This window comes from Polypterus senegalus, chromosome 1, assembly GCF_016835505.1.
Source record: "Polypterus senegalus isolate Bchr_013 chromosome 1, ASM1683550v1, whole genome shotgun sequence".
In the NCBI taxonomy this organism is placed as follows: domain Eukaryota; kingdom Metazoa; phylum Chordata; class Cladistia; order Polypteriformes; family Polypteridae; genus Polypterus; species Polypterus senegalus.
In genome coordinates, this window is record NC_053154.1 from 37,180,687 (window position 1) to 37,194,909 (window position 14,223).

The following is a 14,223-nucleotide window of genomic DNA, read 5'->3' on the forward strand; positions in this document are numbered from 1 at the left end:
AGTCGCCTCACTGATGAGCACCTGCAGTCCATCCTGAGAATCTCCACAACACAGAACCTCACACCAAACATAAACGAACTTGTTGCCAAAAAGATGCCAGGCGTCCAGCTCTGATAAAATGACATATGAGCAAAGACAACTGAATGATTTGATTTGTTATTGCTGAAAAGAACACATTTTATTTATATTTCCAGGTTTTGTTATGCAGCATGTTCATATTTGAATTTGTATAATTTTGACAGGATATATTTTTATGGAGAGCAAAATCTTTTGGGATATTTAAAATTTAAGTTTATTTTTATATAAAATTACATAAGAGTAAAGAAATTTGAATGTTTGTTCTTTTAACGTTTACTTTATTTCTAACTTGTATAATTTAGACAGGATATATTTTTATGGAGAGCAAAATATGAGTTATTTAAGGTTTAAGTTGATTTATTCGGAATAATATTCCTGTCTGTTTTATTCATATTTATGTTCAAAAAGTTAAGTTTTAAAACTTTAAAGTTTTAAAAGTTTAGTTTTAGTGTGTTCAATAAATGTTTATCCTGTTCGCCCGACCTAAAGTGTGTTTTGGATTTTGGCCCCTGTGCAATTGAGTTTGACACCCTGATTTAGTCGACACAAATATCTTTGGTTGGAATGTAAAACGAATTTACTCTTTACATTTGTATGGTGAAGAAAAATTTATGCAATGATGCCTACATTTAACTTACATTCCTACCAAAGATATTTCTGTCGACTAAATAAAAATTCCTTCTATTTAAAATTTAAATAGAACTTGAACAGATACGATAGTTCATAATATCCACGCAGACTTGCACGTAAGAGCGGGAGTCATCTGTTTTAACAAACAGCGTATTGCACTGATACGAAATAGCCTGCCCATTTAATTATTTAGGAATGGATAAATAAATTAAGATTTTGTACAAATAATGTTTTTCATTTTTCTTCCTTGATGGATTCTGCCACCCCCAGCAACAGTTGCTCGCACCCCAAAGAGTGTATGTATATATATATATATATATATATATATATATATATATATATATATATATATATATATATATATATATATATATATATATATACACTCACCTAAAGGATTATTAGGAACACCATACTAATACGGTGTTTGACCCCTTTCGCCTTCAGAACTGCCTTAATTCTATGTGGCATTGATTCAACAAGGTGCTGAAAGCATTCTTTAGAAATGTTGGCCCATATTGATAGGATAGCATCTTGCAGTTGATGGAGATTTGTGGGATGCACATCCAGGGCACGAAGCTCCTGTTCCACCACATCCCAAAGATGCTCTATTGGGTTGAGATCTGGTGACTGTGGGGCCATTTTAGTACAGTGAACTCATTGTCATGTTCAAGAAACCAATTTGAAATGATTCGAGCTTTGTGACATGGTGCATTATCCTGCTGGAAGTAGCCATCAGAGGATGGGTACATGGTGGTCATGAAGGGATGGACATGGTCAGAAACAATGCTCAGGTAGCCCGTGGCATTTAAACAATGCCCAATTGGCACTAAGTTGCCTAAAGTGTGCCAAGAAAACATCCCCCACACCATTACACCACCACCACCAGCCTGCACAGTGGTAACAAGGCATGATGGATCCATGTTCTCATTCTGTTTACGCCAAATTCTGACTCTACCATTTGAATGTCTCAACAGAAATCGAGACTCATCAGATCAGGCAACATTTTTCCAGTCTTCAACTGTTCAATTTTGGTGAGCTTGTGCAAATTGTAGTCTCTTTTCCTATTCGTAGTGGAGATGAGTGGTACCCGGTGGGATCTTCTGCTGTTGTAGCCCATCCGCCTCAAGGTTGATGCGTGTTTTGGCTTCACAAATGCTTTGCTGCATACCTCGGTTGTAACGAGTGGTAATTTCAGTCAAAGTTTCTCTTCTATCAGCTTGAATCAGTTGGCCCATTCTCCGCTAGCATCAACAAGGCATTTTCGCCACAGGACTGCTGCATACTGGATGTTTTTCCCTTTTCACCCCATTCTTTGTAAACCCTAGAAATGGTTGTGCGTGAAAATCCCAGTAACTGAGCAGATTGTGAAATACTCAGACCGCCCGTCTGGCACCAACAACCATGCCACGCTCAAAATTGCTTAAATCACCTTTCTTTCCCATTCTGACATTCAGTTTGGAGTTCAGGAGATTGTCTTGACCAGGACCACACCCCTAAATGCATTGAAGCAACTGCCATGTGATTGGTTGATTAGATAATTGCATTAATGAGAAATTGAACAGGTATTCCTAATAATCCTTTAGGTGATTGTATATATATATATGTGTGTGTGTATATGTATATATGTAGATATGTATGTATATATATATAAATACATGTTTATATATGTGTGTGTATGTATATACATATATATGTATTTGTGTGTATATATGTGTGTGTGTATGTATATGTATGTGTGTATATGTAGATATGTATATATATGTGGATTTATGTGTATATATATATATATATATATATATATATATATATATATGTATGTATATATGTGTGTGTGTGTATATATATATATATTTGTATATGTATATATGTATGGATATGTATATAAACTGCTCAAAAAATTAAAGGAACACTTTTAATCAGAGTATAGCATCAAGTCAATGAAACTTCTGGGATATTGATCTGGTCAGTTAAGTAGCAGAGGGGGTTGTTAATCAGTTTCAGCTGCTTTGGTGTTTGGTGAAATTAACAACAGGTGCACTAGAGGGGCAACAATGAGATGACCCCCAAAACAGGAATGACTTAACAGGTGGAGGCCACTGACATTTTTCCCTCCTCATCTTTTCTGACTGTTTTTTTCACTAGTTTTGCATTTGTCTATGGTCAGTGTCACTACTGGCAGCACAGGTAGTCCAGCTTCTCCAGGTTGGCACATCAATACATACCATTGCCAGAAGGTTTGCTGTGTCTCCCAGCACAGTCTCAAGGACATAGGAGAGATTCCAGGAGACAAGCAGTTACTCTAGGAGAGCTGGACAGGGCAGTAGAAGGTCCATAACCCATCAGAAGGACCTGTATCTGCAAGGAGGAACAGGATGAGCACTGCCAGAGCTCTACAAAATGACCTCCAGCAGGCCACTGGTGTGAATGTCTCTGACCAAACAATCAGAAACAGACTTCATGAGGGTGGTCTGAGGGCCTGACATCCTCTAGTGGGCCCTGTGCTCACTGCCCAGCACCATGGAGCTCGACTGGCATTTGCCATAGAATACCAGAATTGGCAGGTCCACCACTGGCGCTCTGTGCTTTTCACAGATGAGAGCAGGTTCACCCTGAGCACATGTGACAGATGTGAAAGGGTCTGGAGAAGCCGTGGAAAACGTTGTGCTGCCTGTAACATCGTTCAGCATGACTGGTTTGGTGGTGGGTCAGTGATGGTCTGCGGAGGCATATTCATGGAGGGACTAACAGACCTCTACAGGCTATTCAATGGCACCTTGACTGCCATTAGGTATTGGGATGAAATCCTTGGACCCATTGTCAGACCCTGTGCTAGTGCAGTGGGTCCTGGGTTCCTCCTGGTGCACGACAATGCCTGGTCTAATGTGGTGAGAGTATACAGGCAGTTCCTGAATGATGGAGTAGATATCATTGACTGGCCTTCACTCTTGCCTGACCTAAATCCAGTAGATCACCTCGAGACATTATGTTTCGGTCCATCCGACACACCCAGGTTGCACTTCAGACTGTCCAGGAGCTCAGTGGTGCCCTGGTCCAGATCTGAGAGGTGATCCCCAGGACACCATCCGTCGTCTCATTAGGAGCACACCCCGACGTTGTCAGGCATGCATACAAGCACATGGGGCCATAAAAACTGCTGAGTACGATTTGGAGTTGCTGCAATGAAATTTGGGCAAAATGGACTTGCCTGCCACATCATTTTCTCACTTTGATTTTCGGGGTGTCTTTGAATTCAGCCCTCTGTAGGTTGATAATTTTCAATTCTATCAAACGATGTGGCATCTTTTCGTTCCTAACCCATTACCCAATCCATATCAGTATAGATATCCAGCAGGATTTTTTTTCCCATTGAGATCTGATGTGTTTTCAGAGCGTTCCTTTAATTTTTGAGCAGTATATATATGTTTATATGTGTGTGTGTGTGTATATATATATATATATATATATATGACAGCAACACTCATCACTCACAACAGTGACAAAACAATTACATTGACAATCATGTTACGTTATTTTCAAAATGTTTCCTTTTCTTTTTCATTACTTCTTTAACACACTACTTCTCCGCTGCGAAGCGCGGTATTTTGCTAGTATATATATATATATACCCGCACTTCGCAGCGAGAAGTAGTGTGTTAAAGTTATGAAAAAGAAAAGGGAACATTTTAAAAATAACGTAACATGATTGTCAATATAATTGTTTTGTGACTGTTATGAGTGTTGCTGTCATCAAGGATTTGATTATCATTATTTCTTTCAATCAGGTTCGTATTTGGAGGATGTGTTGTGTTCAAGTTACATTCCGTGTTTGTCAACCGTTGTAAAGATAACAGGTTTCATTCATCGATTCGTTTCTTACTGCATCAATAAACAGCTCGTCTTCCTCTTTATCTGAGACGTGACACACTGCATGCACGGGTTTTTTACACTGTCTTCCTTTAGCTGGACATTGACTTTTTCCACCGTGTGCTTTGTTTCGCAGTAGCTGCACTTATGAATATGCTTGTATGTGTCACACGCTTCATATTTTTGCTGCCTTCTCAATTGTGTAATGCGGTTTTGTTCAGCTCTTTGGAACTGTTGCTTTTGTCTGTGTACTGCGTCAGTTCACGTGAGCCGCTCGGTGTACATGCATCGAAGGTTCCCAGCTGTGCTTGTGCCATCTCATGCGATGTCCATGGCTTTATTTAATGTTAGCTAAGACCCGCAGTTAAAAGTTTCTCTCGCAGTTTCGCTGAGTTTGTGCCAAACACCACCCTGACCATCTCATCTTCGTCTGCATAAGCACAGTCCTTCACCTGTGAATATTTAGCGGCAGTGTTTCTATTGGATTGCCGCTGACGGATGGCCATATATGGGCAGGCACTCAATTACGGGAGGCGTGATGATGCGACACGCAACTCCGTCTCCCATGGCCATCGAGCTGCAGTCTATTACAGTATATAGACGAAAAATAGGTTCCAGTTATGACCTTTACGCGTAGAATTTCGAAATGAAACCTGCCCAACTTTTGTAAGTAAGCTGTAAGGAATGAGCCTGCCAAATTTCAGCCTTCTACCTACACGGGAAGTTGGAGAATTAGTAGTGAGTCAGTCAGTCAGTCAGTCAGTCAGTGAGGGCTTTGCCTTTTATTAGTATAGATTAGTGAGACCCCATCTGCAAAAAAAGCCATTGCAGCACTTCAAGCTGTGCAGAAGAGAACAACAAGGTGTATCTCAGAACTAAATCTGTTTAGTCTCGAGCAGAGGAAAGTATGTGGGGACCTAATCTGGATTTTCAAAATTCTTTAAGGTATTGACAAATTACATCCAGCAGAATTCCTTCAACTTAACTGTGAATCACATACTTAAAGATACCAGTGTAAATTAAGGAGAAGTGAATTTAGGACAGAATAACCTACCAAGGCATGTTGTTGAAGAAGAAGCCTTGACAACCTTTAAGAAGACTCTGGATGAGATTAGCTAAACAAACTGAATGGTCTCCTCTTGTTTGTCAGACTTCTTATATTAAGTTCTTATATTAAGAGAATATACAGTACTTTGGACGGACAAAATGTAAAGAGATTTTTGATAAATCACAACAACTTCCATATTCACAGTATAAAAAAGAAGCTTTGAAAGAAAACACCATCCCCACTGAGAGACAGGAAACAGAATCAATAGTGTTCTGAGGTTGCTTTAATGCCTATTTGAATCTGTGAAGAGCACAATAAGATTAGAAGACTACTGGGGCATTTTGGGGTGATACATACAGTCCAGTGTCAGATAGCTGTGTCTCAGTTGCAGGGCATGGGTGCTCCAAATGGATAACAACCCAAAACATACCTAAAAAAGCACCAGTAATGGAGGAAATGAAAATATTGGACCATTCTTGTTATGAGTCCTTTCTGACTCCCATTGAGATCTACGGAGCAAACTAAACACTACAGTTGGGAGAAGACATCCAGTAAACCTGGGACTACTGAAGAAATGTGAGCCAAACGACCAGTCAAGTAACGTAGAAATCTCATTAAGAGCTACAGAAAGCATTTGATGGTAGTTATTGTCTCCAAAGGCTGTGCTACAAAATATTACATTTAGGTTACCAGTATTTTTGTTCCTGCTATTTTCAGTTTGTTAAGTATTTAAAAATGTTCAGTCATAAATCAAAACATAGTTTCGGTTCTATTAAATGTGATAATACTTTTCTCAGGTTCAGTTTAATTCTGAAAAAAATGAGAGATTTAGTTTTTAAGTGAAAGGTTTTTATTCAAATCATGTAAAACAAAGCCTATAGTGGCTTGAAATTTGTTCTTTTAATTATGTGTCACAGCAGCAATTTACTTTCTGTTTGTTTCCCCAAAGAGCTGCTACACCACTTACCACTTTAGCACTTTATTTGGGAGTGGCTCCTGCAATACCCAGATGTACTGTACTCTTCTTTGATTATGTGACAGTTGGACCTCACAGTTTGAATGACTGTGCATTTATAATGAGTGCACCTCTCAAGTACCCAACGCAGAGTAGAGATAGATAGATAGAAAGAAGCCTGGATTTTGGCTTCTGCCTTGCTGGGATGGGAGGCTGATGGCTGCTATCTTCTCAAAGCCACTTTTCTCTGTCTAGCTGTGGGTATATCTTTGAAAAATGTCTTTGCTTCTACCCCCTAAAATATTCTGAATTATTCTAACATTTCCTTAGTTCCTGAATTTCAATGGGTTACAAAGTACATCGATATATTATTCAATAGCCTGGTTGATTAGTTGATATGTAAATATTTATCATCTCCCAGAATGCCGACCTTCCCAACAGTAATGTCCTTTAGTGGCCCATCATTCTTCATTAGTAATGCCCATCCATGAACTGTTCAGAGTCCAGTTGTATACTTGGTTTCAGTGTCCATTCCACGCCCTTGAATTTAAGCTCAAACTTGAGACCAGTTCATATAGTACGTCACCAGCTGTCTCTGTTTCAGGATCCTCAACCTTCATAATAATGTAGCTTTGTGTGAACCCAACAAGAAAAGTCAGCTACAGTGTGTATCTCAATTCCATAATCATCTCAATGGCATAAAAACAAACAAACATAACATGTGCTTTAAAGATACAGGGTGATTATTACAATATTTTTGATAAATATATTTCGATTCATTCTTCTATCAGTTGTTGAACCTACTGTACTTATTTCTGTTTCGGGTTGTGAAGTACTGGAGGAAGACCCCAGAAGCATTAGGGACAATACAGGAACCTGTTTCTGAACAGGACATCAGTCCAACACAGAACATACCATACACACACCATAATCAGGCTAGTTAAGTGTTACTGAGCAGCCAGACACACACGTCTTTGAGATGATAGAGAATTATCAGTTTCCACACAGACCGAGGCTTGCGTGGCTGCCGACTTCGGGTGTGTGAGATAGGAACACAATTCTAGTCCAACATCACAGAAAAGGCTTTACTTAGAAAGCAAATCAAAATAACAAGTTGGGGGTTTGGTTTAGGGAAAAATAGGTGAGACAACATAATTGGAAAAATTAATCAATATAGAATTTAGTGTGAAAAGTACATAATTCATATTAATTGTTGAACAGGACAAAGACTAAGGGAAAAAAAGAGTTTGGTGGAAAAAATTAATAAAATAAACACAGTATCCTAAGCAGCCAGACACGCAAGTCTTTGAGATGATAGAAAATTCTCAGTTTCCTCACATACCGAGACTGGCGTGGCTGTCGACTTCTGGAGGTGTGAGATAGGAACACCATTCTAGTCCAACAGCACAGAAAAGCCTTTATCTAGGAAGGAAATCAAAATAAAAGTTGGGGGTTTGGTTTAGGGAAAAATAGGTGAGACAACATAATTGGAAAAATTAATAATATAGAATTTAGTATGAAAAGTACATATGGCACATTAAGTACATTAATTGTTGAATTGGAAAAAGACTAAGGAAAAAAGTTTGGTGGGAAAATTAATAAAATAAACACAGTATCTAGATATCTGATAAAAATGGGAAAAGCATGAGTATAAAAGAACAAGAAATTCTAATATACAGACAGAAAAACAAAGGAAACATATTACTGGAAAAGAAAAAGAAAAAAACCCTTTTATTTAAAAAAAAAACTTGAAGGCAATTTAGAGACTGCTTAATTAGAATAAAAAATAAGTGGAGTTTGAATGTAGAGCTTAAACATCTATATTTTGTATTATGAGTTTTGGTTCTTCACAACATTCAATGAATACAACTTGAAAAGATTTTCCAAAATTTGGGTCATCCTCCCTTTGGTTTGAAATTGAATTGTCTGATTTTTAGATTAAATACTCTTGCCGCTAATGAAATTAAAATATCTTTTTGTGGATTTTCAAACAAAACATAATTTTGATTTTTGTCACCTATGTCATGCCATTCTCTAGATATTTTCGATGTTTTCACCTGAGGCTTCTTTGAGCTCTTTTGCCGCTTGACACTGCAGTGTCTTTCTCTCAAACAATAGCTAAGTCTTTAATTTAGGATTTCTAGTGTGGCAGTAGGGGCGCTATTGCTCCCTTGAACCCTCAGGTAGCACGTCAAACACCAGGTAAAAGTACAATACTTATTATTTTTATTATAATAATGTGCACTAAGCACCCTCCACTCCACACTATTCTTACAATACACAATAACTAATATAATACTCTCCTCCTCTCCCAGACACTTAGCCACCCTTCCTCCCAGCTCAGCTCAGCGTCTGGGATTTCCCATGGTCCTTTTATATCTCCTGACCCGGAAGTGAATCCACCCTACAGTCCATGAGATTCCTTATCACTTCCGGGTCAGATACAAAGTCCTTTTCTTCACCCCAAGAAGCACGCCGTTCCTACAGTTCATGTGACCAGGACGCACTTCGGGTTATAGGCACGTAGCACTCCCCAAGCCTCCCTATAGCGGCTCCTGGTGGTCCCCATGGTATCCAGCAGGGCTGTTTATAAAAACTACAAGGTCCATGAGGCTCTGCTGGAATTTGGGGAACCTCCATTCCGCTGGGAGGGCTCCATCTGGTGGCTTGGAGGTGTGGTCCGGAATATATGGCTGGCCATCCTTCACACTAGGCACAAATTTCCTTACCAATAGTCCTAATATCTAAAGCACATCTATAAAGTGCCATACCTACCTCTACAAACATTCACAATGCCATGGACACCTATTTGAAACTCCTTAGCACCAAATTCTGTATGAGTTGGTTTTTTAAAATGGGGAATTTGTGCTGTTTCTCTTGGAGACATTTGAAGCTCTGACAGATTTTATTCTTGTATGAAGTTACAGTAGCAACAGAGCTGGGACTAACAAGAGGAATCGACAGCAGGCAGTGGCAGCCTCATTAAGTACTTCCATAGTGAATCCTATCATCAAATTCCCCAAGAAAATGTATAAATGGTTACCACATTGTAAAGAGAGATAAGCCTGCATTTGGAGAAAGTCAGTAGCAGTGAAAAGATAAAAGAATAAGTTTAGAAGCAATGGGGAACATTTGGTGAGGGAGTTATATGGCACTATGACAGCTGCAGTAGAGAGGACCGTACAGGAAACTGTAGTTTAGTATTTGTGTGTATTGAGGATTCCTTCTGCTAAGTAGCTTCTATATGTGAGATTAGTAAGCATTTGAAGAGACAGATTAAAAACCTTTTTAATATAATGTGGTCTTGACATAAATTTTAATTAACTGATCCAATAAAAAACAGCTGTCCTCTACATATGAACTTGAAGGGAATCACAAGAGAAAAATTGTACTGACATTCACAAAACATATTTCATTACTTTCATATTATTTTGTGTAGTAGGGAGATAACTATGGTTCAGGAGGAAAAAGTAGAAAAACATGTTCATGAATTAAGTGGGACTGCCCTGACAGGAAAAGTTAAATGTATATAAACTGTAAAGAGTCACAGAAATCAACACCAGTAATAGAGGAACTGAAAACAGAAATAAGAGCAGTAAAGGAGTGGACACACTTCAGAGTTTTTAACAGTTTCTAATAGTAACTGGTGGACAGAAGTGGGTATCATTGTGTCATTTCTCACACTCATTTTTTTTTTTGCAGAGAATGATGAACTACGGAAAGAAATAAGTAAGAAAGAACTCTTTATAATAAATTATATCAAGGGTCATGAGGTGCCTGCATAACAACTAAATTCTTTTTATTATACACTTTTTATATATTTTTAGAACATTGTTCATTATTTTTCTACATGTTTGATCACCGCCTTTCCAAGATAAGTTTAGTATCAGCTTTAAAAAGAGTGGTTGATTTGCTTGTGATCAGACTTGAGTAAATGAGAGATTAATCAGCAACTCCAGCAAACCTTCTGATTCTTACAGAACGTACACATCAGCAGTTTGACAGATACTGTATATCCAACTCTTTTTAATTTAACTGGGGCTCCTTCTGACCCTGTATTGGAAAAAGCAAGTGCAGACAATTAATACATATAAAAGATGAGCATCCTTCAAAGAAAGCAGCACAATATAAAGCCCTCCAGTGTGTTTTGGAATAGCCAATTCAAACCAATAAGTTAGCAAACATAAATACACAACTACATCACCAAATGTTATAGCAAACAGTTGGACTTCACATCTGTAATATAACTTATGTTTTCTATTATGGACTGTAGGGGACTCTTGTGCATTGTCCTCAAACCAAAATAATGACCAGAAGGCCAAAAGTATCAAAAGAAAATGGTTTTATTAATAAACCAAGCCAAATATCCAATAAACAAATGTGAGTTAAAAATAATATGAACCTAAGACCTCTGACCTTCCTATTTACCCCTTGCTTAGTTCATCTCTAGCCTCTTTATCTGCTGAGCCATTAGCAACAGACTTCCTCCCAACTCCAAGCCACCGTATGCTGAATGCAGGGGCTTCTTAAGCATGGATCTGGAAACCCTTTACATTAAGCCTGTACAAGTACATCTGAGTTACTTGGCCATTATTTAAAGGTTTGCAGGTACCCTGAGGAGCTCCCCCTAGTGGTATTGTGATTCCCTGCAGACTCTCAATGCACAGTCTGTACTCTCCAATACTCCTGTCAATCTACCCACCACAGCCACCATGAGGATATTTACATCGGTAACACATCTTTTGTTCCACTTTCACACTATGTAATACTCATCTCAGTAGAATTACTGATGTTTTTAATGTTTCTTTCACTGCTAATCAAATGAGATCAGAACTAGCCAGTCTTCTGTTAAGTCTGGATAATATTTTGTTTTTCTTACCAGAATTGTTAGGTTTGTTGTGATTTACTTTAGACTATTAATTCTTCTTTTATTTTATTGCAATCATTCCATACAAATAGATCAATTTTACAACGAATAGGATTGAAAAGAAATCGAACCCCACCCCTGAGAAAAAGAGCATGGCCAAAGGAGTAAAACTTAAAGCTTGTAAACATACCTAAATTGATGAGTTTAATAGGGCAATAGAGATGAATGGAGAAGAAAAGAAATGCGGAGAGAATTATTTCTTCTTATTCTAAAATATTATTGATTAGATCCTGCCAGGTTTTGAAAAAGTGCTGTACAGATCCTATAACTGAGAATCTGATTTTTCCAGTTTCAAATAGTATAAAACATCAGTTTCCCACTGACTTAAAAGAGGAGAGTTAGGATACTTCTAATTTAGCAAAATAAGTCTGCATGCCAAAAGTGTAATGAATGCAATCACAGTTTGTTTGTCCTTCTCCACCTTAAACCATCTGGAAGAACACCAAACACAGCTGTTAATGGGTTAGAGCAATTGTGACACCGAGGCTGTCTGAAAGGCACTTAAAAATTTTGATACAAAATGATGTTAATTTGGTGCAGGCCCAAAACATGTGGCCCAGTGAGGCTGGGACTTGATTTTTGAGAGTACCTTAACATCATTATTCAGAAGTGAAATTGGTCAGTATGATGCACATTGTAACAAGTCCATATTTTGTTTAGGAAAGACGGTGATTAATGCTTGACGAAAAGTTTGAGGTAGAATTTGATTGTCTCTAGCTTCTGTAAATGTTGCTAATAAGAGGGGAGCTAGCTGAGTGGAGAATTTCTTATAAAATTCTACAGGGTAGCCATCATGGCCTGCTGATTTCCCACTTTGAAGTGACTTTATAGCATCTATTAATTCTGATAGCGTCAGAGGTTTATCCAGATCCCCAGAACTAAAAGTATCTATTTGTGGTATCTGTAATGTATCCAGAAATGCATTAGATTGTGTGTTGTCTTCTTTAAACTCAGTAGAATATAAGGATTTATAGTAATCTCTAAATGTGTGTATTATATTTTTATGGTCAATGATTTCATCTCCATTCGTGTTAGTGATTACTGGGATTGCATTGTGAACTTTTTGCTTGTGGATTTGTTGAGCTAAAAGCTTATTAGCTTTCTCTCCGTGTTCATAGTAATGATGTCTTGATTTATAAATAAGTTGTTCAGTTTCATTAGTTGTCAAGACGTTGAGTTCTGAATGCAGAGTCTGCCTTTTCCTATGAAGAGCCTCACTTGGACGCCCGGCATGTTCTTCATCTATTTTAGTAATTTCGCTTCTTAGCTCTGACACTTTCTTGGTTTCTAATTTATTCCTGTGGGAAAGATATGAAATAATCTGTCTTCTTAAGAAGGCCTTTAGAGTTTCCCAGAGTATTCCTACAGAAATCTCTGAGGATGTATTTGTCTCTAGGAAGAAATTGATTTGTTTGGATATAAATTCATCTACAGTTCTCATCTGCTAACAGAAGTGGGTTAAGACACCATCTGCAAGGTGAGTGTGTGAGGCCTAATGATTTTAACTCCAAGATCAGAGCGGCATGGTCGGAAATAACAATAGCGTCATACTTGCAAGATTTAATCGTAGGCAAGAAATTATTATCTATAAGGAAATAATCAATTCTTGAGTAGCAATGATGCACTGGTGAGTAGAAGGAATATGTTCTTGAGTTTGGGTTTAGAAACCTATAGGGGTCTGATAGGTTTTGGAAAGTTAAAACTGTGCAATTGTCTTTGCAGTGTTAGATGTCAACCCCTGTGATAGGAGACCTATTCAAGAGTGGATTTACAGTAAAACATAATTAAAGTCTCCAGACATTATAATTTTATGAGTGTTTACATTGGGAATGGATGCAAATACATTTTGCATGAATTCCTCATCATCGACATTGGGTGCATAAACATTTATCAAAATCACTTTACATTTAAATAAATGACCCATGACAATCACATATCTCCCTTCAGGATCAGATACTACTATGTATAAGAATTCCCACACGTCTAGTTTTCTTTGTAAAGCTAGAATGGAACATTTGGCTATTAATTCTTCCAGGACTGAGGAATCCTGGTTTTATATTGTCATGGAAATGTTTAAGCCCCACACCGTTTAACTGGATGCAGTTTACTTTTCTAAAGTCTGTCTAGCAGTAAAGTGAGAGACATGAACTCATATGAGCTGGGCTGTTACAAAAAGCTTACTGATAGTTGTTTTAGGAAATGTACCATATGATTTTGTTTTTGTCCTTCAGAAGTTTGCATAGCACAATATAATACAATACCCTGAATTAGATTACATGGGTTTGAGAATGTTTTATTAGACTAAAAATACTAGTAAATATTTCACTTACACAAATTGTTTCTGTTTGATATGTTCTTATTCACTGGCACCATGTTGGTAATGTCTGCCTTCATTTGTTGTATGTACTCACCATAATTCTAACTTCAGTGTTAAGTTTCCAAAATTCATTTATGCTTCAGTAATCCATGTGTTAGTGCTTTGTAATGAAAAATGTACATTATCCATTATCCAACCTGCTATATCCTAACTACAGGGTCACGGGGTCTGCTGGAGCCAATTCCAGCCAACAAACCCCAGGCAGGGTGCGCACACACACACATTAGAGACAATTTAGGATTGCCAATGCACCTAAGCTGCATGTCTTTGGACTGTGGAGGAAATCCACGCAGACACAAGGAGGACATGCAAACTCCACGCAGGGAGGACCCGAGAAGTGA

The 14,223-nt window shown here is 38.0% G+C and overlaps 1 long non-coding RNA gene across 1 annotated transcript in view; it reads left to right on the forward strand.

Moving 5' to 3' along the window:
- The window catches only part of LOC120524666, a 39,425-nt gene that overhangs the window by 10,519 nt on the left and 14,683 nt on the right, over positions 1-14,223 (forward strand). Inside the window, exon 2 of the long non-coding RNA XR_005632817.1 lies at positions 10,281-10,307. This is a non-coding gene — a long non-coding RNA (uncharacterized LOC120524666). The remainder of the gene's footprint in view (positions 1-10,280; positions 10,308-14,223) is intronic.